Source organism: Ceratotherium simum, chromosome 8 (genome assembly GCF_057802395.1).
Source record: "Ceratotherium simum simum isolate JZ-2026a chromosome 8, ASM5780239v1, whole genome shotgun sequence".
Lineage (NCBI taxonomy): Eukaryota > Metazoa > Chordata > Mammalia > Perissodactyla > Rhinocerotidae > Ceratotherium > Ceratotherium simum.
In genome coordinates this window covers 29,290,708-29,318,514 of record NC_141907.1, presented here as the reverse complement: position 1 = coordinate 29,318,514, position 27,807 = coordinate 29,290,708, and positions in this window count along the sequence as shown.

Genomic DNA, 27,807 nt, shown 5'->3' with positions numbered 1-27,807 from the left:
GAGTTAAGTGTCTGGAAACTATTATAATCAGTGTTATTATTCCAAAGGCATAGAGCTTTTAGGGCTGAACCATGTTTTCTTTAATGAAATCTACCTTTCGATGTTTATTCATAAGGTACTAATTAATTGTCAAGTGCAATCCGTCAAAACAAATTGGGATACATTTGCAGAACATTGTGTAGAATTTGACCTTCACCAACTTTTACCTCACTAAATGTTCCTCATACTCCTTTGAAAAGGCCTTCCAAAGTGAAATGTATCTCTCAATTGTCTTGTATGTCATGGGGAAATACAACTAGAGGAATTGAATAATAGGTTTACATTCCATATTTAATAATTAATCATCCCTCTTCCATTCGACAGCCAACTCATGCAGTTGCAAAAATATTAAGAAAAGAATTAACAATGGAGATAATATTGTTTACTCCTATAGAACTAGACAGTTTCCCTCCTTCTAATCAAGTGAAAAAAAAGAACTAGATTAGAATTAGTGGATGACACATATGTGCATTTCACACTTCTGACTCTAACCACACCATCAGAAAGAGAATAGAGAAAAGTATAGGACAAGGTAATAGGCAAGATCTTCAAATAGGAAGAAAAGATTCAGCAGGCCCACTGAGTTAATAATAAAAATATACTCATTAAATTGCATAACAAAACCTATTGATTTAAAAACAGCTCGTATAATTCCAGGAATGCACAAATAAATCTGCCAGTAAAACATTCTAGATCAACTGTTATAAGTAGTTTAGTCTCATTTCCATATTAAAGTATGTGATCGTAAACTAGGCTATTCAAGGGTTTATCAGTGATTTCCTGTTTGCCCAAAGTGTTGAACTTACCTGGGAATTATTAACTGCATGTGTATTTACTTCAGCTTCTATGAAACACTCACTATTAAGTACTAACAGTGAATAAGGTATCCTATGAAAAACAAAACAATTAAAAGAGAGACTACATTTACAAATACAGTCATGCACCACATAAGAATGTTCCTGTCAACGACAGACCACGTATACAGCGGTGGTCCCATAAGATTAGTACCATATAGCCTAGGTGTGTAGTAGGCTGTATCATCTAGGTTTGTGTAAGTACACTTTAGGATGGTCGCACAACAACGAAATCACCTCAGAACGCATTTATCAGAAGAGTATCCCCGTCATTAAGTGATGCATGATTGTAACTTTAAATCTCTTGGATAGACAGTTAAGTGCAATGACAGGTACAGTAAATCCTCTAGATCATATTGCAGACTCTATTGGAAGATAAAACAGCCACAGTGGAAGCTCAGAGCACAGCAAGATTGGCACTCTCAGGAGCTTAAGTAACTATTTCTTTTAGTAAATGGTATATAAGATGAGATTTTGATTGCAGAATTCCCTCAGCCAAAACTTGGAGGGGGTTACATTTCAGGTTGAGACGATGATATGAGTTCATGGAGAAAAAGATCTAGAGTGTATAAGATGTTTGGGGGTGGTAACGTTGGAAAGGTGAGTTGAGCCTAGACTTTCAAGGGTTATGAAATATAGAGCCATTAAATAGTTTTATACCAATTTTAACTAGAATCATTAAGCCATAAAGAAGTAAGATGTCCACTGAAAGTTGCAGATTGTTGTGACTACAGAAAATAATGTTTCTTTTCCCCCCAGATACTATATATACTGTTTCTATAAAAGTAAAGAAAATATAGCCTATGACACCTAAACTGAATCTTCCAAAATGCTTTTTCCCTAATGAAACAATAAGGATTGTGGCAAAACTAGGGAACCTGAGAATAGAAAAACAAAACAAAACAGAATTCCAGCATTTCTGGGGCAACATAATTGGGGGAAAAAAGTGACTAGCAATTGCAGCAAGGCAAGGTATTAAGTGTATGAGGTAAAGCAAGAGAGGGAATTGCTCAAACAAAAATGATTCTTCTTCATAGAAAATTGGATGAGTTACACTGTTTCAATATCCAGAATAGATTACTCTAAAGTGAAATGTTTCGGTCTGGGATTGAAATATCGCAAAGAGAATTATTAAAGTCCTTAAGTTCAGAAATTGAAGGGGAAAAACGAACCAGATGATTGATCATCATTTTGACACCACAAGAAATAGAGATTTATGGAAATCTTAATTCATTAAATCACTCAGAATCTGAAAAGTATTGATAAGTGTTCAGAAGAAAATGTGTATCCATGAATCCGTTCCACTGGTAGGTTAGCAGTAACAGGAAGAATTCAACAGGGCTGGATTTATGACCAGAATGAGGAAGAGCGTTGACAGGGCAATGGAAATATAATTGTGCTAGATGGTGTAATAATAAGAATGTAATAAAAAGGTCAAAGGCTTATAGGCTCATAAAACATTTTGAAAGGTGAATGATTCATATTCTATTAACCACACAAAAAAAAATATGAACATGGTATAGCTACCTTTTCTAAAGTTTAGGAAAATGCTCTTTGCTAACCCATACAAAATTGAAGTGATATGTGTGCTTGGACATTGCCCAGCAAACTTATTTGATCTCTAATAGAAATGAAGGCAACCTTGTTTGTAAATGGAAGTTGATAGAAACATAGGAAAGTAGTGGCCTACTGTAATATTATATTAAGGTCCCTCTAATTCTCAAGCATTATGTTGCTCATAAAAGTGGTTAATAAATATTTTTATTTTATCACTAACAGTAAAGAATTTTAGATTGAAGGCAAAATTTAAATTGAGACTCATCATAAGAAAACCTATATTTACATAAAGAATTTTAGATAAAATAGAATTAATCTAACACAGTGCAACGATAAAAACAACCATTTGAAGAAATCTATGATATCAATTCATAATGTATATAATTGAGAGGTAAATATACAACAAACAAAAGTCAACTTTGTCACCAATATTTTTATGTTGCTTTAGGAATAGTTAAATGTATGAATAGGCCTCCAAGGGTCATCTCTTCACCTTTTTGTGTCAAGTTTCTCAAACTTTCTTAGCCTCACATTTCACTTGTGGAAAATTAATATAATCATACCAATTTGTTTAGTTATTTGGGACATTAAATATAATTGTGTGTGTGAAAAATAGAACAGTGTATTTTCTCAGTAAATGTTAATATTATAATTCCTAGCAGTAACAGACTTTCCTCTCCACTAGTATTATTTGGAGAGACATTCAATATTAAATCAGATGTTTTGGGTTGCTAAACAAACTTTGTCTATTTGGTAAGCACCTCTTTCACTGGTGTCCTCAGATGAAAATGATAGACAGCCCAGTTTTCCCTAAATGTGATCATAGCGCAAATAGCATTCAGGGAGCTCAGGCAAATACCATCACTTCCTCCATAATGATGCAAATTATTTGAGTTGCTGATATAAAATAATCTAGCTAAAAGCTATTGATATAGAAGACACACACACACACACAAAAACAAAAAACAGGTAAGCTAAAAAATTGAAGCAAACAGGAAAAATTCCCTGATTAAGGAGGAAAATGTGACATTTCCTTACAAGGTGCCTAAAGACTTGAGATGGGCTTGGAGGAGTTCATAAAAGCATTTGCTTGGGGAAGATATAGTGAGAAACCTAACACAATTTTTACACATTTGTTCTGGGAAAAAATGGATTGAGTTAGAAAACCGGTCACTTGAGTTACTTGAATTTCTGGGTCACGGTTCCATCTACAGGATCTAGCTTATTAAATATCCTAATTATTTTAAGTACACACGATAAGTACACTATAAATATGTGTTAGCTGAATGAATAAGTAGAAAGAATTAAATGTATCAATGGCTGGCGATAGGCTGCATATATTTTCCTTTTTCTCATCTTATTTTTTTTAATGCTTGACACCACAGTTCACACAATTTTAGTTTTGATTCTATATATCCAACATCATCATAACCCTCCAGTTTCTTTTCTGTTCTTAGTTCATATGATTAGTTTTGATCTCTGGCCTCATTACTGCACATTCTAGTATATTTAATCATATTAGCTACTTACTTAGTCTGTAAACTTTACCTAGGAGATTTTGAAGAGTAGCATAAATTGAAATTCATAGTTTCTCTTTATGGTAATTTGTGTCTGCTGCAAATTCAGGCACTACATGTTATTTAATTTAGTTTATGCAATTATGTATAACATCATTTTTCTCTGAGAAGTAACTTTTAGTCCATTTAAATCATAGGTTTTAATTATTTTTCTGCATAACAAGTACCTTTAACTTTTGGCCTATTAAAAACTAACAGCAAATTGAAAGTTATTGTAGCTAAGCTATGGGTTCTACAAGTTATATGGAAGAAGACATAAAAATAAAGACTGGATTTCATGATTAAACTTTAAAAATACATCAAAATTGGTTTAAAAGTAATATTTTCTATGTTTTCAGATTCATTTTGCATTACTACCAATTGTTTATTAGTAATTTCTAGATTAGTTAATAATTCTCATTCTGCATCTTCATTGCATTGTATGGGTCCCTTGTTGGAGAGTGTTTGCTTGCCCATCTCTTTTAAAATTCACTAACAAATACTCCATTGATTCTCTCTTGAAATTTCAATTCAAAAGTTAATTCACTACAACCAAATTAACTATCTTAGGTAGATAATAATGAAGTTATTAAGAATGTTTTCAATTATCAATGTAAAATAAACCAAATCATATAATAACATCTAAAACTTATTTGATAATTTACTTCAAGCCCCTTGTTAAATATTTATATCCTACCCATTTTGTTCACCTAATATTGTTACTTATGATTCAGTCTATAGAGTATATTTATTTTACTCTTATGAAAAAAATTGTAGGTTTTTTATTAAAAGAAGGAACAAATTGTCTGATAACACAATATGTTTTGAAATTATAGTTGACTTTTAGATTAGTGCTCAAGAAAGGGGATTACTTTTATTGTGCAATCCATCACTGAGGCTGTGTTTTCTTTCTCTGTATCTTTTTTCTTCTTGTTCTTCATTTTGTATAATATCTATTGCCATGTTTACTAATCTTTTACTCTACAATATCTAATCTCCAGTGTTGTTGTTGTTTTAATTTCAGATATTGTAGTTTTCATTACCAGAAATTCCTTTTGGTTCTTTTCTATAGCTTTCATTTCTTTCATCTCTATGTTCATGTCTTCCTTTAAGTATTGGCTCACAGTAATAATAGCAGTGTTAATTTCCTGGTCTGCTAATTCCATCACCTATGTCATTTCTGGGTCTGGTTCTATTGACTAATTTTTCTTCTTTTCCTGCTTCTTCACATATCTAGTAACTTTTTACTTGATGATGGGCATTGTGTCTTTTACCTGGTTAAGTATCTTGATTTTGTTCTTTCTTTAAAGAGTATTAGGCTTTTATCTGATAAGCAATTAAATTATCTTGCAGTTCAGTGTGATAGATTTAAGTTTTGTCTTAAAAATCTTCTTAGGGAAGGTCTAGAGTAGCTTTTACTCTAGGTAGTTGAGCCCCTGTATGAAGATTTGACCCTTATTTTGTCTCTAATGAATGCCCTGATATACACTCTAGCTTATAAGAACTTGCAAAAATTGTCTGCAATTTGTGAGTGCTTAGGCTTGGTTAGCTCATGGATCTCCCCTTATGTTTTGCTCAGCCCTATTGATTTTTTCTCGCTGTATGCATAGCATTATACTCTACAAGACTCAAGAGCAGCCCTAGGCAAATTGGTGGAGCTCTTTTTTTAAATTACTTTTTTGCATAGTTCCCTCTTCTCTGGGATTCTGCCTTGCAATGTCTATATTTCTCAGACTTCTGGTCTATTAAATCCCAAATCAATTTCAGTTTCTTGCACCCAGTGAACCTGTTGCCCTCTACTTGGGATCTTCATCCAGGCAGAAGGAATGGAGTATCATAAGAATTATCTCATTTCTTTCCCTCTCTCCTGGGTCACAGTCCTACACTGCCTATTGTGCAATGATAAAGCCATTCTTTCACATATTTTGTGTAGTTTTCTTACTGTTTAAGAGAAGAGAGTAATTGTGTAATAGCTAAAAGCGTCACAATCTTTTTAGAAAGATTTAGACCCAGAAAACAATTTTTTATGTAAAATGTATATATAAAAAGGAAAATTACTAGGTTGTCAAAAGATAGAATTTTAGCTATTTAATTAATATGTTTTTGGATATTTGGATTATGTAATACTGATTGGAAGGACATATTTAATCTAATATCTATCATGCATATTTGACAGCATTAGTAGAAGCTGAGATTAGTAATTAACTTTTGCCTCTTAATAGAGGAAATATCATTATAAAGATTCAAGGTCTATAATAGTGTAGGATAGAAGGAAGGGATAAAGTGTTGATAACTTTTATACTCCTGCTGTGGTTTTCAAACTCGACCAAGATAAGAAGGAAAAAGTAACTCTATATTTGGGATTTTAAATTCAACTTACTTATGATGTATCTTGAGAAAAGCAGTAACATCAAATATGTACAATGTCACCACAAAAATGTCAGGAATTAGGTTATTTAAATATGTTAATAAATATTTGAGAAATACCAAGCATATTGATTCAGCTATGCTAACAGTTTCCTAACACAACACAGCTAGGAGAAACGAAAGTTATGACAGACTATAGAATCATTAAGAGCCATTTTCTGACCAAGCAAGAGAAAGCCTATTAACTACTCAAGATAAAACATAAAATTGCTCCTGTTTGAATGTAGAAACATCGATTTCTGTAAATGAATTTGCTTTAAGAATATATGCTAGTTTTATATTTTATAATAAACATAACTAATGTTCGATTAATTTTTCAATAAGGAGGAATTTGGAATCCTGGTAATAGCTACCTTAAAGAACAATGAAAGCAATAATATATTTAAGATTTGTTCAAATTATAGACTGGTGATCCTAGAACCCAAAGAAAATAACTGAGATGTACCCTGGTGAAGCAACACATTTACTTGTTCAGATAACACAGGTCAGTGCCATACAATTTTTTCCTTTGTTTTCTCATTTGACACCATAAAAAGGGTAGAGATAAAAGAGAAATGGGGGCAAGTTTTATCTAAATTTTTTCAGAAAGTTGGTCCTATACTATTTATGTATAGCTTCAGTATGATCCTACACACAGTGTCTGTTAGTCATAATACAATACATTAAATAAAAGTTTGTTGGTGACAATCATGTATGGAACCCTATTAAATCGTGTATGGAACCCTATTAAAATACCATTACTTTCTGGGCTCAAATTCTTTCTCAGGAACTTTCACCCAATTTCTCTCTGTCTCCTTAGAATCTTGCATTATAGGGTATGTATATGCCATATCACTATGATATTTTACCATATAATTTTCTCTGTTAACACAAACTGGGGTCTGTTAATACACACTGGTGGGAGAATTATCAGTCAGATATATTTGGAAAGGGCAGAATAATGCAAGGATCTCTAGGAGTTAAGTAAATCTGTAAGAAGGTCTTGACTTTCATGTAGCTCCTTTGGAAAGAAGTTATTTAACTCTAATTATCAAAGCTAGTGATGATTATTAATTATTATTGAAAAATTCCTAGGGACCAGCCCAGTGTCATAGCGCTTAAGTTCATAGCGGCCCAAGTGTCATTCCCATTTGTCAGCCTGGGGTTTGCTGGTTCGGAGCCTGGGCATGGACCTACTCACAGCTCATCAAGCCATGCTGAGACAGCATCCCACATAGAAGAGCTACAACTCTACACCTATGATACATAACTATGCACTGGGGCTTTGGGGAGAAAAAAGAAAAGAAAAAGGAAGATTGGCAACAGATGTTAGCGCAGGGCCAATCTTCATAAAAACAAAATTTATTCTTAAAAAAAAAAAAAGTGAAATTTCTAGGTAATATAAAATGAGTTTAGAAATGGAATGAAGTAACTTTACCTTTAGTCAACCCCCTTACTCTTAGAGAAATGTCTTTTTCCAGTGGGGAAACCCAATCCTTGTAGTCCCTGTGATGTCACCACCCTTGATCCACATCAGGGAAAGATGTATGTCTCAGATTCTGCTAATCAGAGCTCTTTCTTCACTTTGTTACAAACATACATTTCAGGGAGAGGACTTTCTAATTATGTAATTTGAGAAATTTCTCCTTTCCGTTGCTTAACATATTTTGAGGTGGATTTCTATAAGAATTTTACTTAATATAATTTTTTAGAAATTACTATTAAAATTAAATTACTATTAAAATATAGTTGTCTATGCAGAAATAGAAGTATAATGATGTACACCTGAAATTTATACAATGTTATAAACCAATTTTACCACAATAAAAAATAATAACAATAAAAAGAAAAAAAGTTGTATAATTGATAATTGCTAATTTGATAACATGAATGATTGACATCATTTGTATATTTCAGAATGGCTGAAAATTTCCATTTTTAAAAGGGTTAAGTAACTGATAATTTGAATAAATTCTGTTAAAGAAATTTCAAGAGATTTCTTAAAACAAATCTCATAACTTTTGAGATGCTAATATGTGATAGAACTCAAAGAAGGACCATAGGTTGCTGAATTATCCAGCTTTATTTGAAAGCAGAAGTATTTCACCAACCAACTGACATCTCTCAGGATACTCATGTCCGTTAGCAGGGATTGGCAACACTGGGCCAGGCTTGTTTTTGTAAATAAAGTTTTATTGGAATACAGCTACACAAAATTTTTTTGATGTATTATTGATGGCTATTTTTGTGCTACAACAGTAGAGTTGTTATGGAAACTGTACACTCCACAAAACAGGACATATTTACTATCTGGTTATTTACAGAAAAAGTAAATTGCTGACCCTTGTTTATATGAATAGTTTGGGAACAGTGTATTTATATGCACTTTTTTTTTAAGGATCTTTTTTTTCTTTTTGGTGAAGAAGACTGGCCCTGAGCTAACATCTGTTGCCAATCTTCCTCTTTTTGTTGAGGAAGAGTGGCTCTGAGCTAACATCTGTGCCCATCTTCCTCCATTTTGTATGTGGGATGCCGCCACAGCATGGCCCAATGAGTGGCGTGTCAGTCTGCGCCCAGGATCCGAACCTGCAAACCTTGGACTGCCAAAGCAGACTGCACGAACTTCACCACCATGCCACAGGGCCAGCCCCTATATGTACTTTTTAAAAAGAGTTCAAATCATTGAGTAAATCATTTATCTGAATAAGACTATTAGCATACGTGACCTTTTAGAAGGCTAGAAAGGTACCTGAAAACTAGCATTCATTAAAATATAGGCTATTAATACATACTCTAGTATTTAGTTAATCTCTATGAATTTTGGTTACATTCTTATCTTTTTGGTATTGTTAAGACCAAATAAGCATACTACAAAGAGAGGACTAGAGTAGCCCAGACTCTTTCTTTTAACTTGGATTGAGTGGGTCTGAAAATTGCTGGATTGTTTGCATAAGATCATGTGATATATGTGTGCAAAAGTGTATTCATTTATTTTCAGAAATAATTTAAAGCTTGCATCGCATTCCATTAAAATGGAGCAGATTAGATAGTTACTTCTTTCTCTTTTCTTTTTTGTGGGACATATAGAGATTCTGAGCATGATAGGTTCTAATAACCAAATCCCTCAATTTATCTGCAGGAAAAACTGTAGACAGAATGGTAATATTCAGCCTCATTTAGATCACACTCACTATTTTAATTAAATACTTATGCCCATAATCCATATTACATTTGACTAGGAAGGGGAGATATTAATAAAATATGTTAAGACTAAATATGTCCATCTCAAGCTCTGATTTGTCACGTTGATGAAGTATATTTCCTTGGCACCAATTTTTACACCTAAGTTGGTTTATAAAACATTTTATCCTAAATGCTTTTGAAATCATTCCCTTTAGGGGCTCAGTTTAACATGTTTATTTAGAAGTAAGCAATGATTTTAATGTAGTAACTATTTGGGGTTAGCTTGCCTTTTAAATTCTGCCCACACCATTAATTTGAAAACATTTACCAGTGCCCTTCCTTTAGGCATTAAACTTTGTAAGTTTTTTCTCTTTTGACCTGGCTTGCAACTCAGGGAAATTATTCTGAGATAATTATCCCAACAGAACTTAGTGATCAGTACATCAGCAGACTTATATGTCTTGGGAGCAAAATCAGCAAATTAAAAGGGCATTTTATGAAGAACAGGTCACTTAGGCTAGTGCAATTCCTGAACCTGCAAGCAAAACCATAACAGAAAGCTATCTTCCTAATGTCCTTGAGTATGCTGGAACAAAATCTTCTCAAGTCTTTTACACAAAGAGCTCTGTTCATAAGAAATTAGGTCAAACTATTAAACTCACCTCTTTTTGATGTAAAATAAAACTGCTTATTGCAGATCTAACAAAAACGCTCAGTGTCCTATTAGGTTGCCTTCAAAGAGTGTCCTAGATAACCTTAAGGTAATTTAAAGCACAAGCTAACTTCAAGACTTCTTGTCTACTCTAGGTCTCAAGCCCATTAGAATATACTTGAAAATGCAATCTTGCAAAAATGTAGTCATTTCTTGCTGATTATGTATTTCTTTTCAACTGGTCACCTATGCTTTAATATTTCTCTATATTTCACATATGGCAGAGAATGCAAAGACAATTAAAGGTGAAAAAAGAGAACCAGGTTAATTAATATTAAATTAATGAGGCTTTGAAATATGTCTAGATAAGTACAAAGCGTTATTTCCTTTCTGTGTGATATAAACTCAACTCCTTCCTATCTCCGTTCTCTCTCCTCCCTTCACCTCTCAGCGCCTTACAACCATAGATACTTCGTGTAGAACTATATTTTCCCCTTTCATATCCTAAAATGATAGAAGAGAATAACTTTAATCTCTACTTTATACCAAAATTCTTGTGCATAGTATAAAAATATTTCTTTAATTATCAGACAAAAAATTATTCATAACATAGTTGCACCATCAAACAAAATTACTTGAAAACACATATATGTTGATTTGGTATACTGTGCTCTACATTTCTTTGTATATAAAACAGATAACAATACAGTAAACATCGTGGAAGTTTTCTGTGCTATTCCCTAGCAATGCAGCAAAAGAAGACTCTTACATATTTTTGAGAATTGAAAACTATTAATTGGCATATTTCTATTAAAATATCTGACAACATAACAGTGCCAGGTAAGTTTTGCTACATGAGAAAAGATCCCCAAATGTATTGGCTTGAATGTTATTTTAGTTCATGACTGATCTGTGTAATTTTTCTCCTCTTGGTCGAGCTGGCTAATTTCGGCTGGGCTCACTCATGAGCTCCCTACACTTGGCAGGTTGGCTGGAGACTGACTTGTGTGGGATGGCCTCCTTCACATGTTTTGTATTTGCTCTATTTTGGCTGGGATAATAGAGGCTATGGCTCTCATCATCCAGGAGGCTAGCCTGGACTTGTTCACATGGCAGATGGATTCAAAGAGCAGCAAGACGGCAGGCCTCAAAGTCCTCAAACTTTTAATGTTTTTGCCTGTGTCAAAGCGGCTACTTTTTTATTGGCCAAAGCAAAAGATAAGGCTTTCCCAGATTCAAGGGGTGGGAAAGTCTCCACGTTTTGATGAGAAGCACTATAACATCTCATCGCAGGAGTGATAACACATGAAACATAAGGATTTGTGGCCATTTTTGTATTCTATCAAAATAGCACACTATATTTGAAATTTTTTTATCCATTTTAAAATCAAAACCAATTTTTACGAATTAAAAAGGAATTAAAATTGTAATTCAAATTGTGGTGTCAATTACAGATATCACAAATTATGATGCAAATTACATATTAGATATATATTTACAAAACACCTTCTGTTGTTTAATAAAATATTGGGGTGATATTTACATTTGATTTGGCATTTATTTTACAGGTTTAACCTATTGTTGGTACTTAGACACAGATTTTTTTTTAAACCTTAATTTAAGGGCAAGCATGCTTAATTAAAAGTAAATCAAAATCAGATAATATTTAGGTAAGATTTATTTTAGCAATATTTATGTTTATCCTATATCAATTACTTTATTTTCTAGATAATATTTCTCCAAATATTTTCTAAATTTAAGGTAGACAGGCTAGGAAATAATGTTTCTTCAAATTTAAGATAGACATTCCAGTTCTTTCTCAGATTTTTCTCTTGTTTTGGCTTCAATTGTTTTTTTCCCACAGAATTTAGTCTTGGGACTATGGTAAATTGTAGAACTATGGTTCTCAAGTTTTTATTTTCCTTTCTTAGGAGCTTTATATTCAACCACTCCACTGTCATCAGACTTTGCCATGTGACTTATGGTTTCTCACCAAGGAGAAGGATTAAACTTTATTTCCCATTGTTGTCATGCTTGGTGATATGACCTGCTTTAATTAACAAAATTTGAGCAGAAGTGGCATTTATCACCTTTTGGCAGAAATTTTAAGAGTTCTCCTTGTGGCTCTACTATAGCTCACATGTTTCCTTCTGCAATAAATTTAAGCATGTCTCAGATAACATATCCTTCAGACAAGGTCCTGTATTGAAAGAGTTATGGGGCAGATCCAAAGCAATGAACATGTGAAATTAACATTTTTTGTAAGCCACAAAGATTTTTTTTAACTACTGTATAACTTATCCAAAAATTGCTGGTACAGAAATGAGTCATTAGAAGTAGGATACTCCCAATGTGAGAAAAACTATGATATGTGTCATTGGCCTGGGACTAGGCAATGAGTGTTGAGGGCACTGTTACTGGAGGCTTGAAACTGGTGCTCCATGCTGTAGTGTAATGGCAACATATTTAGAAAACATTGCCTGCAACGGAAAAAACATGTATCTAATAAACATGTGGTTTTAGGTGGAGAGAAGGGAAAACAGAATGTTAATAGTTGGTATTGTTGCTCTTGGTTCCCCTTAACAGAATACTTAAAGAACCCAATGAGTTTAGAAAATGCTTGGCCAGATGCAAGAAGAAATGTAAAAGAATAAGTCCAGAACTTCCAAGACTTGCAGAACTTGAAGATGCAATTATTATTGTTACTATTTTGAGTGGCAAGGCTAATTAAAACTCAGCATCATGGCAAAGAACTTAATCAAGGATGTGGCCCAAAATAGCCTGACAAAATTTCTAATTAGGTGGCAACTTGTAAATACTTCAGTTGGATTAAATGGCTCAAGGAAAACATACTAAATGTTGGATCACCCACAAAGCCTGATTAAGCTCCCTACAGCTGTAATTTAATACCCTATATGGTTATTGTTATTGGCATGTAGAATTTATTGAAATCAACACATTTTTAAAAAGAAAAAGGTTATTAACGTTTGAGAGGTGCATGGCCAAAAGAATCAACAATGTGAACTAAAAGAGATAGTGACTATCTGAGATTTAAAATAACATTTTGGCTTCCAACCTCCCACAGGTAGGAAGCAGGCTGAAATATGAAAATATTCCCCATTTGGTTCTGTATATAAATGGTCAAAGAGGGTAATAGAAAAGGAAAGACCTAGCAGATAGCACAGCCAAAAGCCATGGAAAATAACGGGCCAGGTGACTTTTCCCAGGAAGTAGAACTGGGGCCTTGTCAAGGAACTTTCTCAATTCCAGAATCGAGAGGTCGCTTATAATATTTTTCCAGAGAAATTTCAGAATTGCTATGGACCTGTTACTGCTATAGGCCTTCCATTTTTTCCTTATTTAATGGGAGTATTTACTGCATTTGTCTTCTCTCTGTTCCACCATTGTGTGTTCCATGGTTTTTTTGATGGACAGAGAGCAGATAATTTGTTTTCTTGTTATTATTGTTTGGTTACTTTTTTGTAGTGTGTTTGGATTGCATCCTGCTATTGTTCGTAGGTCTCTGTATCAAAAGCAGCCAGCCGTACCTAGACAGAAATAAATACTATCATCCAATTCTGAGATGATGTTGTTGTTGGATTGGACTAACGGGTTATCACCCTTCAGATGGGGATAAGTGTCTTCTTAAACAGAAGGAGGAGAATTGGATATCTGTGGCTAAGAGTGCAGACACTGGTTGGTTGCATTTTCCTCTTTAGTATTCCCTACCATTCCCTAAAGTAGAGTTATACTGCCTGCTCCAGTGAAGTCTTGCCTTTCCAGTGTTGTGCTTTGGCCAAAAACATGTAAGTGGAAGAAATTTATGTCACTTTCAAGAACTTTAAAAGTCAGTGCTTGGTTCTACCATTTTCCTCTCTTTCCCAGCTCAAAATGTCCCAAATAAAGACAGCTTCTTTTTTACCCTGAGTTGCATGATAAAGAAAACATGAAACAAAACCAGGCCAACATGCAATAAACATGCAATGAATTACAAATAAATACTAATATTGATTCATATTTATAGTAAATCTTTAATATTATTTTTTGATCATTTTGATATTAAAATATCAAATATTTTTGATAGTAAAAACTGTAAGATTTTGTAGTTGTTTGTAGTAGCTGAATACCCTAGCCTAAGATACTTTATTCAAACTTCTTTTGTGCACAGCCTAAACATTCATAGAAAATTGGAATGTTAGACCAAAGGAATATGTGTTTATGTAGAGAAGAGGGTCCATGGGAAGGACAGGTCTACATTCTGATGAACTAAGGAAGGTTTCACTCCTGGCTTGCCAGCCTACAAAATGGCATTTGTCAACTCCACAGGTCTGTATCATTTTAAGAATGAGAATAATACTGGCCTTTATTTCTTAGAGATTTTAATGAACAAAAGTATTTGGAAAAACAAATTATGATAAATTGACATGCTTATTTGATCTGTTTCTTAATCATATATAACATGTTTTGTATGACTGGCAGCTTGATGTTCCCCTTACTGATTTATTGAAAACAACAGAGTTAACGCCTATGTGACAATATCAATAATTTTTAAGGTTTCATGTAGGGCAGACTAATGTTTTATGAATTACTTTAATACTTGAGGAATATTACAATAGTGTTTAAAATGTGCAGTATATAGTGATGTCATAATTAATGAATTGTTGTTAAATGGATAAAATAATTTTGTTTAGGCCAATTTGACCTTTGCCAGCTAGTCAATACTAGGAGTTAGAGCTGTGATAATCCAATAGTCATTGCTGTTAATTAGAGTCTGAGATTTCTGTTTCTTCGGTTGCACTTCCTCATTTCCATAATTACAGAGAATTGGCATAAGCAGACTTAAATATCTACTAGATAACAGTAAATTTAAATGACAGAAACAGAATTCTTGCTATCTTTTCATATCTCACCCTCAAACAAACCTCTTCTTTCCCCATTCTCCCCCATCTCTCAATAAATGCCACTCCTGTGCTCCTAGATGCTCAAGGTAAACACTAGGAACCTTCCTTGAATCCACACTTTGCTTTTCTCTTGACATCTAGACCTTCACCAAGTCTTATTGTCTACATTGCCAACATATATTCTGAGTACAACCACTTATCTCCATCTTCTCAAATAATTCCTTACTCTAAACCATCATCTCTCATCTGAAATATTGAAAAGCATCCTAAAAAATCTCCCTGCTTCTACTGTTGCCTTCTTAATATATCACATATTTAGCACCTAGAGTAACTGTATTAAAAATAACAAAGCTGGGCCAGCCCCGGTGGTCTAGTGCTTAAGTTTGGCATGCTCTGCTTAGGCAACCCAGGTTCAGCTCCCGGGAGTGGACCTACACCACTCGTCTGTCAATGACCATGCTGTGACGGTGGCTCACATACAAAAAGAGGAAGATTGGCAACAGATGTTAGCTCAGGGTGAATCTTCCTCAGCAAATAATAATAATAATAATAATAATAATAATAATAATAATGATAAAGCAGATCATGTTATCCTCTATCTCAGCATCTCCCACTATCTTCCCACCATACATAAAATATAAAGCTAAATTCTTTATCAGGGCCCTAGGGGCTTGCATACTCTGGCCCCTGTTGGCCTCTGTAAACTCAGGTCCCATAGCTCTCCCCTTGCTCATGGCACTGTCCACACTGCTCTCACCAACCTCTGCCTTCTTCAAGACCTTTTCCCTGCTAGGAGCACTCTGGCCCCAGATGTTCACACAACCTTAAAAAATAATATCTTCTCAGACCAAGCTAGAGAATCTTAGGCCCTAGATATTTACTCTCTAACTTATTACACTGTTTATTTTCTTGCTGCACTTACCAGTAACTCAAATTATCTTATCCAGTTTTTGGTTTATTATTCAATTTCTGTCTCTTTCTAACAGTGTAGAGACCTTGTCTGCTGCAATTCTATTCAGTGCCTAGAATAGTGCTTGACAAATGGGTAAAAAATTTAATATATTTGTTGAATGACAAATGTTGAACATTAGGAAATTGACTATTTTTTTTTCCTTTTGGGAACAAAGTAGCTAAATTTATGCCAAATCACTTTCTTTAGTGGGTTACCTTCAAAAAACCCAAGTCCAAAGACATTTGTGTAAACATTTGTATATAAGAAGAGAGACTACTCTCTGGAATACTCCATGCTTAGAACTGAGAGGTTAATTTTACTTTAAAAATACAATATATATAACATTAATTTAAAGCTTCACATTTGTATTTTCGATTACCCTTTAATAATTGAGCAATACTTCATCAATCATTACTAATTGTTTTCTGATCAACAGCATATAATTTTTTCCACAATAATCTTAGATGTCAAGAGACTATTGTATGTACGTAAAGCAGCAGTACCTTATGTTGGTTTTAGATCCTTTTCCAATTATATTTATATTTTTTCTAAATGGAGAAAAGTATAGAAAATAGGCATTTTTGTATATGGAGTCTGTTAAATGAGTGATTAATAGTCTAATCTAATTATAAAATGATCATGTTTTAATAATAATCTTCTGTGTCCCAGGTGACACCATAAAGCCATATATAAATAGATCAAGAAACAAAAATTTCTGAAAATAAATTGATAAGAATGGTTTGTCGCACTTCCGTTAGGACTTCCATTAGGAGATACCAATAGAGAAACTGACTTAAACACTGATAAAGTAAAGGATAGAAATATTGCATAAATATTTTGAAATTAACATTGCTTGATACATGAAGCGATTTAATCTCAAATTTAATGTTTAATTAATTGTTAATCGTTAATGTTCAAAATGTCGAATTATTCAATGAGGTATTATAGTTTGACATGGTGAAATTTTATTTAGTTATGAAACTCAGCTACTTCAGCTTCCAATTGTTGGTGACCTTGCGAAAGTCACACAATATTTCTGAATTTCAATTCCTTGTTTATAAAATGAGGGTAAAAAATTATGCTTTTTTATAGCTGTCTTCATGCCTAGCATTATTTTTATCTCTGTGACCTCTTCCTGCATTATTTACTTCTGCCCTTCCTATAATGAGTTTTTCTTTTGGCACTGACAATTGTGCTCCACCTACCTGTGCTGTACATTTAATGTGAGGTTTGAATTTTTATTTTGTCTGCATTTCTTGCGTATGGATCCACTTCATTTTCATCATCCTTGCATGTCCTACATTTTCTGTATAACGTGAGACAAAATTAAAACCTTCCTCTTTCCTTTAGAAAACATTTCTCATAGATATGATAATATTAATGCAAAAATAACAATTTTTGCACACACACATATGCACATTAACTACTATTTTCTTACCACCATGACATTTGTATTATTATCCAAGTTGTAAACATGACAAAAGTGAGGCTTATAATGATTAAGTAATTTCTAGTCCAAAGTTATACACCTGCTAAGTGCTAAAGCCAAGATATAAATGGAGATTTCTCTGATTCTATAACTCATATTATCATGCATTAAACTGCACATTTGCTAACTTTGCATTGTACCCTTTTTTTCCTGCATTTTTAAAGCAATGATCTTTCTCTTGACACATTTTTTTATAATGTAGCCAAATAGTTTACATGAAGTACTTAGCTTGGGAGAAGAAATATATCTTCAAGATTAGTGTTTGCCAACTATCAGAGTCCACATCGATTATGTCAGTTTTTCTATGAGAGTGCTATTAGTTCTTAAGTTGGAGGGGATAACATTTAACCAGGAGATAAATAATGAAAATTCTAGTGTCAAACAGGTATTCATCAAAGATCATTCTGCTTAACTGACACAGGATATTATCCTCTAGTTTTCTACTGTCCTGAATATGAAGTTTTTTTTCTGATTAATTTGAAAAATATGTTATAAATATCTTACTAGAAATAGTTTTCTAAAAATTACATTCCCTGACTGCATTTGTCTAAGCTGTCCGTTTGCCTTTTCCACAACTGACTAGTTTATTTTTAATCCAGTCTGAAAAATGCCAGCCCGTTCCACAAAAGCTCACCTTTTTTTCTTTTTTATGAGGAAGATCGGCCCTGAGCTAACATCTGTCACCAATCCTCCTCTTTTTGCTGAGGAAGACTGGGCCTGGGCTAACATCCACGCCCATCTTCCTCCACTTTATATGGGACGCAGCCACAGCATGGCTTGACAAGCAGTGTGTCGGTGCGAGCCCAGGATCTGAACCCTGGGCCGCCACAGAGGAGCGCGCACACTCAACGGCTACGCCACCAGGCTGCCCCCCACAAAAGCTCACTTTTCCTACTCCCTGGTTGACTTGAGTTTTGGAGAGTCAGAACCTCCTTTGGATGTTTAAAAGTTCTGATGTAAAAAAGGAGAAAAAGCCAACTTTCCTTCCCTCTCAGAATCAGCTTCTGAATAATTGCAAAAGAGTTTCTTCTCAGTGATGCAGCTCCAAGCCTCTGCTATTGAGGCACAAAGCAATTTTAACTCTTTAGTTTGAGGAAAATTTGCTTTCTTTTAGAAGTCTAGATATTAGTCCGTGTAGTAGGTTAACTTGAATCCCCCACAAAAGATATGTTCGAGTTCTAACCCCTGGTGCCTGTGAATGTGACTTTATTTGGACATTGGGTCTTTGCAGATGTAACCAAGTTAAGATGAGGTGATACTGGATTAGATGGGCTCTAAATCCAATGACTGATGTCCTTATAAGAAAAGGAGAGGGCACACAGAGAAGACGGCCACGTGAAGACGGAAGCAGAGATTGAAGAGATATAGCTATCAGTCACAGAATGCCAAAGATTCTGGGAGGCACAAGACGCTAAGAAGGCAAGGAAAGATTCTTCTCTGAAGCCTTCATAGGGAGATAGTACTACCAACGCTTTAACTTTGGACTTCTAGTCTCCAAAAGTGTGACAGGATAAATTTCTGTTGTTTTAAGCCGCTTAGTTTGTGGTAATTTTTTATGGCAGCTCTAGGAAACTAATGCAGTCAGTATCCTCTAATTCCTCAACTTTAAGCAGCTATCTTCTTCTTTGATGCTATCCTTCCCAAAGTTCGACAAATTTTCTAATAATATCCTCAAATTTCTGTACTGTTATGACTTTGAATCTTGGAATGTATCATGAGTATTTCTTTTCATTCAAAGAAATGTAACTAAGTGCATCTATCATTTATCACAAATTTGAAGTGTAATATTTACATTTTAAAGTAAACATATATGGTGAACAAATAAGTTTTCTTTCTTTCTTTATTTTTTTTAATTTGTTTTTGGTGAGGAAGATTGGCCCTGAGCTAACATCTGTTGCCAATCCTCCTCTTTTTGCTTGAGGAAGATTGTCCCTGATAGCATTTGTGCCAATCTTCCCCTATTTTGTATATGGGAAGCTGCCACAGCATGGCTTGATGAGTGGTATATAGGTCTGTGCTTGGGATCTGAACCCATGAACCTCCAGCCGCCGAAGCAGAGTGTGTGAACTCAACCACTACACTGCTGGGTTTTTAATAAATAGATATCTTAAAGAAGGTCGACTTGCAAAATCACAGAGTATGTATTTCATACAAATTATTTTATTTCACCTATTTTAAAGTATACATATGCACACAAATAAAGAAGTTAATTAAACTCAGATCTTTAATTTTTAAATATTACTCCTTTTTTTTTTTTTTTTGTGAGGAAGATCAGCCCTGAGCTAACATCATCTGCCAATCCTCCTCTTTTTGCTGAAGAAGACTGGCCCTGGGCTAACATCCATGTCCATCTTCCTCCACTTTATATGGGACGCCGCCACAGCATGGCTTGGCAAGCAGTGCGTTGGTGCATGCCCAGGATCCGAACTGGCAAACCCTGGGCCGCCGCAGCAGAGTGCGCACACTTAACCGCTTGTGTCACTGGGCTGGCCCCTAAATATTACTCCATTTTTAATTTGCAGTTATTTATTTGTTTAAAAGGATAATAAAAATTCATATTAACATATGCAAATTGGGTTATATACTTACATACATATGTATACCTATGTGTATATATATTCTCAAATATTATTAGGATCTACTTCAGAGTCAGAAGTTAAATAGATTAAAATAAAACAGAGAGAGAGAAAGAGAATGAAACGTTGTGAATGGGAAAAATGATTCTCTTAAACAATAGTGACTTAGCCCAAATAATAAAGGTTTGAATACTGAAATTTTATTAGATTTCTATTTTTAGTGAGTTACATTTGTATTAGTTCCTGAATATTCAGGGCACTATAGAATAGTTGTTAACTAAAAAAAAAGAAAAAAAAAAAAACAGATCAGTAGAAAGGCTTTCAACGACTATATGGAGCAAAAGCTTTGGACAATATATTCACTCTACTTAAATTAATATTTGATTCAAGATACCACAATGAGAAATTAGTTCACATTTGCTGGAGCTGCTTTCAGTATTCCTGCTGCATCCCCATCCCCAAAGAAAGCCAAAGCTTTGCTTCACTCAGGAGTTTTTCTGTTTTCAGGCTTCCCTTAACAGTTGCCAGGCATCCAGAAGACACTTCATTAGGACAGTCTCAGAAAAGAGGTGGAAGGGAGCCTGACTTGGGAGTGCAGGAGGACGTAGGACTCACAGCACAAAACAAGGGGCCTGAGACTGCGAAGGAGCAAGGGTTGTCCAAGTCCAGCAAGTGTGGAGATGTTATTAACTATGTTTACATCAACTTTTATCCTCAAAACTTTGTACAACTTATTCCATTGTCTTTAACAATTTGATTGTGGACTGGCTTCATTTGTTTTTCCCTGACAGCAGTAAACATTTTTTATGCTTAGGATCTAAGATTTTCCTTTTCTTTGAAAAAATTTTAGGGCCAGCCCTGATGGCCTGGTGGTTAAGGTTTGGTGGGCTCCACTATGGTGGCCCAGGTTCAGTTCCCAGGCATGGAACCACACCACTCGTCTGTCAGTGGCCATGCTGTGGCAGCGGCTCACATAGAAAAAAAAAAAAAAGAAAAAGATTGACAACAGATGTTAGCTCAGGGTGAATCTTCCTTAGGAAAAAAAAAAAATTACATTTACATGATATATAAAAATTGTGTTATACAAGTTTTATTTATATGTATTATAAATCTTCCTTTTCTTCAAATATGCTTTTTTGAATTACGTTTTTGAACATCATCTGTATCAAAATCTTTTTGCATACAAATTTTCCATATGTGAGATATATGTGGCTAGTCCCTTATGTTGCATATTCTCTGCATTATGAGGCATTGTTTTCAAGTAGATCCTCCACATCAAAGATTATTTTTTCCACGCTATCAATTTATTCTTTACTCTTGGTTCATTCTTCAAGATTATTATGTCCTGTATTGTTTCTAAATATTCACCCCACTTCTATTTTCCCTTAAATCTTTTATTGTGATTCCGTCTATACCAGTTCTCTTTCTACTTCCTAGAGTTGTTTAATCACAGCAATTACAGATTTACCTTCATGTTGCATCCTGGCCTGGGATGCATTTTATTTGGCTTCTATTGTGTAGGCTTGCATAGTTTAAAAAGTGAATTACTAATATTTAACAAAATGAAAAGCTTCAAATAAAAATTTACATGTCCTACTTCACTAGAATATAGTTAGCAATTCAGTGGAACTCAGTGGGTGTTCTTTCCTTTAGATGAGACAGGCTGCGCGTCCTGTCTCTATCATTCCCTATTTCTGGCCTACTTCATCCATGAGTCCTTCAATCATTTGACTTTTTCTCACTTTTTGCAGAAGGAAATTGTATGCTACATAATTTTAAAAATTATGAAAAAAGCAAATGATACCAAAAGCCTTCCTATTGAATTGACGTGCATTTCTGTAAACAAAGGCTTAAACCATTAACTAAAGGAAGTTTACAGAGATAAAGGCAAAGCTTGGACCAAAACTGTGGTGTTTGGATACCACATTTGATGTCCTTTACATTATAATATTACTGCTGCCATGGTATAGAAAATTATCAGCACCATAACTCTGCCTTCATTCATTCATTCAAGTCATTTTTTTATCAGCCATTTAACAGTTATTCATAGATGATGCTCAAAAAGTAAGTACCTGTGAAGAATTCTCTCCTTAATACAATTTTCAGCCATTCCAATATGAATATATACTTACTCATGCTATATGCATTAGCAGTTTCCATCATCTCATTTTCTTGAACTTATTTCTTCAAAATATTTTGCAATATCATTTTGCCTTCTAAATGTTTCTATATTTGACATTTTTTATATGTTTTAAAATTGCTAGATATATCATCCCTAGGTATGTGCATGCTCTGCACACACACACACAAACACACACCACAGTGGAACTTTTCAGATCATCTCTATACAATTTGAGAATATTTAGGAGGCGTTAGGTTGAAACGGTCTCTGCACACCACAATAGAAACTTATGTGAAATTTAAACCTAATCAAGTGTTATTATCTGATTCACAAGATTCTTTTATCAAGATATGTCCCACCTCTGTCTCTAGAAGTTAACTACTGCTTCCTAGTTCTGCCAGTAGGATGTTTCTCTCTTCCCTGGCACATTTGGGAGAACTTTGATAAACTAGTTTTCTTGTTCAAATAAAGAAATCATTCCAGCTCTTTTTCCTCATGACCTCTTAAATTCTGGCCATCAGCTACTTTCAGGAGCTTACCATGGAGCTTAGATAACAGCTGCCCTTATAAAATTTTTGGAACCACAACCTGAATACACCTTCCTTTTTACAATCACAAACAAACTGTCTTCCTGGCACCTCTCATCCTCTATGCAGCTAAGACGTAATAGCTCACTAGGATCCACTTAAATTTTGTAACATATGGGTTGTAAATCATTATTTGACAACTACTCAGTAAATCACTGAAGATTGGGCAAAAGAAAAATTAAAAATGTTTCTGAAAGTAGTTATGCACAACATTTGAGCTTTGGAGGGTTTTTTTATTATTAAGAAAATTGTGGTGATCTGGGGAGACAAGGTGTAGTGACATGTTCAAGTTTCTTCCTTTCGGTAAAAGATCTCCAAATTTGTACTAAAATAAATGCATTTGTATTTTATTTTTTAAAATATCGGCATTAGGGAAGAGACATGGAGTTGTTGCTTTGTTCAATATTTGAGACAATAAAAGAGATGTAATGCCTATGATTCCAAGAGTTATTTTGATTATCATTGCCCAAGGGGATCTAACAACATCATGGTGCAGCTATGTAACGAGGAATTTTGGAAAAAAATACTTTTTATTAGAATATCTATATATCTTCTTAAACATTTCAAAATTTAACAAATAGCATTTTATAAACAAAAACTGCAACATAAAGTATAATAACTATATGAACTGACCAACAGTATTAATATTATTCAATCTGAACATGAGTTAATAGTAAAATTAATATAATAAATAAGGCAAAACCTGCGAGCAAGCATGCACACACCCACATACACACACATATACATACAACGACTCATCATTTAACAACTGACCTGTCTCTTATTAATGATGCTTTTCTAAAAATAAATCATTATAAACTAGTAGAATGTTAAATTGACTTCCAAGAAATAAAGGAAATTTATTTAGAATTTATGGCATCTAAAGTGATCACCAAATTATCTATGCAGGAAATACTAGGAAAGGGCACTATTTTCATTTGAGTTTGCTTTCATGACTCAAATAGAAGCATCATGATTCATCCAGTTACCTTTACATACTTATGTGGAACTTATTTCCATAAATATTTCATTAAATTCATAGATCATGCAGTTAATTGTGCTGTTCAAGCTACTTAAATTATAAGGTTGTGAGAAGTCTTTTGTAATCTAGAATAGGAAACATTGCAAATGATAAAATTGATCAAATTGCTTAATTATAGACAAAACTCTGTGGTTGCCATCAGTGGCAGTAATACCTATGCTAGAACAGAAGTGACTTTTTAGCAAATAAGTTCCAGGAGCTCAAGACTGGGTTCCAATATTTAGTGAGATATATTATTCAAGTAAATCTAATTTAATTTATTTGAAAAACTACATATATCTTGGGAATATTTCAGGACTGACATTTTTCTTTATACTTTTGAAAATTTCCTTGCCTTTAATAAGAATATCCTTATGCAATAAAGAGAGATTGTAATAGAAAAAAATATAATGTATTAGACACTACTAATGGGGACATATTTTTTCCAAGGCTTTTGTCTTTATTTTACTATTTTTTCCAAAAAATTTGAAAAATATGTAATATCACTAAAATAATATGTTTATAATAATTATAATTATTATGTTGTATAACCAAAATTTCTCTGAATATTCAATACGGAACACAGACATTCCATAAAAAGAAAGTTCTTTGCTTCATGTTATCATGTACTTATTATTTGAAATAAGAATGTCAAAGTAATCACTATCAGGAACATTGGGAAATCAGAAAAATTAGCTTTTGTGTTAACATACTAGAATTATGCCAAAAATTCTAAACACGAGGAAGAAATTCACCAACATTACTGGAATATATAATCTACATGTTTTTCAAAAAATGGTAACAATAAAAGCTTCTTCAAATAAAGGTAGTTTCAGAAATCCTTTTAAAACATTTTAGCAAGTTTAGTTGTTTTCCTAAAGCTATCAGTTGCTCCTGTTTGATTTTTAAATCAGGATTTTGAAGAGATATCTGCACTCCCATGTTCAGTGCAGCATTATTAATGATAGCCAAGATATGGAAACAACCCAAATGTCTATTGACAGATGAATGGATAAATAAAATATATATATACACACACACACACACATACACAATAGAATATTATTCAGCCTTTAAAAAGAAGGAAATTCTGCCATTAGTGACAACATGGATGAAGCTAAAGGACATTATAAGTCAAATAAGCCAATTACAGAAGACAAATACTACATGTTTATATTATACTAATATGTTTACATTATAAATTGTGTATGCAGATGCATTTTTCTTTAAAATTCAAGTATAGGATTAACTCAATATAGAATATTTCAGTAATTAAAAGCCTGTAATTATTAAAATTATATTGATAAATTTAATTTTGAAGTATTAAATACATTTTATATAATTCTAATTGTTGTAATACATATAATACATAATAAATATCTGTGAAACACTATTGAAAGATGCCACTGCCCTTCTTATGATCCTATTATTGTGTATTATTATTCCTTTAAAAGAATTGAAAGATGCCACCACCCTTCTTGTAACCTTGTAATTGTGTATTATTTTTAAACATTTCAAGTTCTGTAACCACCTAATCATATCTTAACGTTGTGTATTTAATTATTAAGAAATGTGTTTTTGCAACAAAAGCTCTGACAAATGACTGTGAGATAGATTTACCAAACAAGACAAATAAAGGAATATTCTACAGCTAATCAATGAAGGTTGGGGGCAGAGAAAATGAAAGTGAAACTCGTTTGCTAAAGATGTGCTAGTTGTTTTGTAAGTCATTTAAAAATGTTTTGGTACGACACACAGCAGTTTTAGAAAGGTGTAACAGTTCTGTGACTTAATAAAGAATTTCCTTCAGGCAAAAATAAATAAATAAATAAAATTAAAAAAATTAAAAACTCGAAAATTCAGAAAATAGATACCATGGCTATTAAACATTAAAGTATGTTGAGGGAAATGAAAATTAAGAATGATATACTACATTGCTTATCAATTTATCCAACTCTTGTAATAAGGTTTCGGGGGCTCAAGCATGTTCAAAGCTGTTCTGGTGCTATAAATTCACATAATGGAGAGTAAAAATAATGTTTTGATTAAGGTCTTTATACATAAGTATTTGATAAAATTCCCCTAGGATATATTCATAGAAACACAATTACTGAATTAGAGTTATAAATAGTATGAGTTCTTGATATATATTGTCAATGTATAAATTTGTAAAGATTATAGTTAAGCAATTTTTATTAATTCCTACTAATTTTTTTCAAAATGAGTCTTAAGTAAGGAGATCAATTCCATAAACTAAAACTAAATTTATTTTTCATGTATCCAAAATAGTCTTTGTACTGATATTTTGCCTTAAAATCAAATATAAAAAAGTTTCACAAAATGAGTGGAAGTATTCACCTGTAATTTGCTTTACTTATTAATACTCTTAATGTTTTATTCTCCTATGAACATATTTAACCTGAAATAAAGTTTGTATTTCTAGAAGTAGAACTAGAAGAATAAAAGTAGATGAATGAAAAATAGCAAAGATTTAAATCCTGCTTACATGGCTAGGAACTGGTTAAGAAAATATTAAGGATTGATTTTATATCTTTGAGTCTTCTTCTAATTTCTAGGGCTTAAATTATATTTTCATTTTCTGTATTAAATTATTAAATTACATTTTTAGGTGTTTGGAAAATAAAAATTACATTTAAAATGACCTAATTTTTCCTGGTATGCATTGAGAATTTGTCACTCATTATATTCTCATGATAATATTCTAACTTTATTAAGTATCCAGTCCGTGTTTTAAAGGGCAGTTAAAATGTTCCACACGATTATTAAATGATAAAGCATTTTTTCATTTCAATTTTTTTCAAGTCAGAATAATTGTAATTTACCATATATGTGAGTTATTCTTAAAATTTTTATTGTCAACTGATAACTGTTTAGAGAGAAGTACTCAAACATATAACGTAAGTAAAAGTGATGAATTAGTTTATGTCTACATTATTTGGCAGAAATACGTTGTTTCAGGAGCCTGTGAATCATCCCAGGGTGGTTTCAGTGTTCTATGGGGTATAGCTCTACAGTGTAAATAATTTATTACTTCTGTCTCACTAAATCCTACTCTAATTCACTTACATTAGATTTAAGAACTGAACTGGAACATAATTTTAAAAAGTCACAAAACAATTTTATTTGGTGCCTTTTGGAGTTCAAGGTATGGGTCTAAGGGGACACAATGTGATTGGTTATAAATGGTATAAATGAATACAAGTATACTCCTTCTACCCATGCATTTTTCTCATTGCTCTCTGGTGATGATGCAGAAATTCTTACCATTGGAGAGATACTTTTGGGATGATACTTATAACTCTCTATTAAAATAGAAATACTTAGTTATTTTAATCCAAATTAGAAGATCAGTTCCTGGTAAGATCATGAAAGCAAGCAGCATGACATAAACTATTCAAAACAGTGGGAAGATACAATTTTGAGTGTCTGAGGCAGGCTTATTAAAACGGTATGGAGAGTTCCAGTCACAAATTTTCATATTAGCTTCTGTTAGTGCTGTTTATCTTTCCTACTTGGAATTTATAGCAATTGAATTGATTTCTTTTCTTTTTTATGATTTTGATTAGTGCACTAAATTGCAATCTTTATGCAACCAGGGATCGTATACTCTTCTGTCCTTCTGCCCACCATTCTGTATGCTGAGCCTTAGTACGTTTTGTGGCACATAGCAAACACCAAGTAAATGGTTATTGCGTGCATGCTTGAATGAGTGGCCATATCTTTAAATACAACACTGTTGAAGAACTTCATTGCTGTACTTGCTATACGATTTCTTTCAAAATGTTTCTTCCACAAAGTTTCATTTTCAAATGAAATTTATAGGAAAAGAGAAATTGGCATGTGAAATTTCATAGTGTGAGCAAACTTAGAAGATATCTACTGTCAGAAATT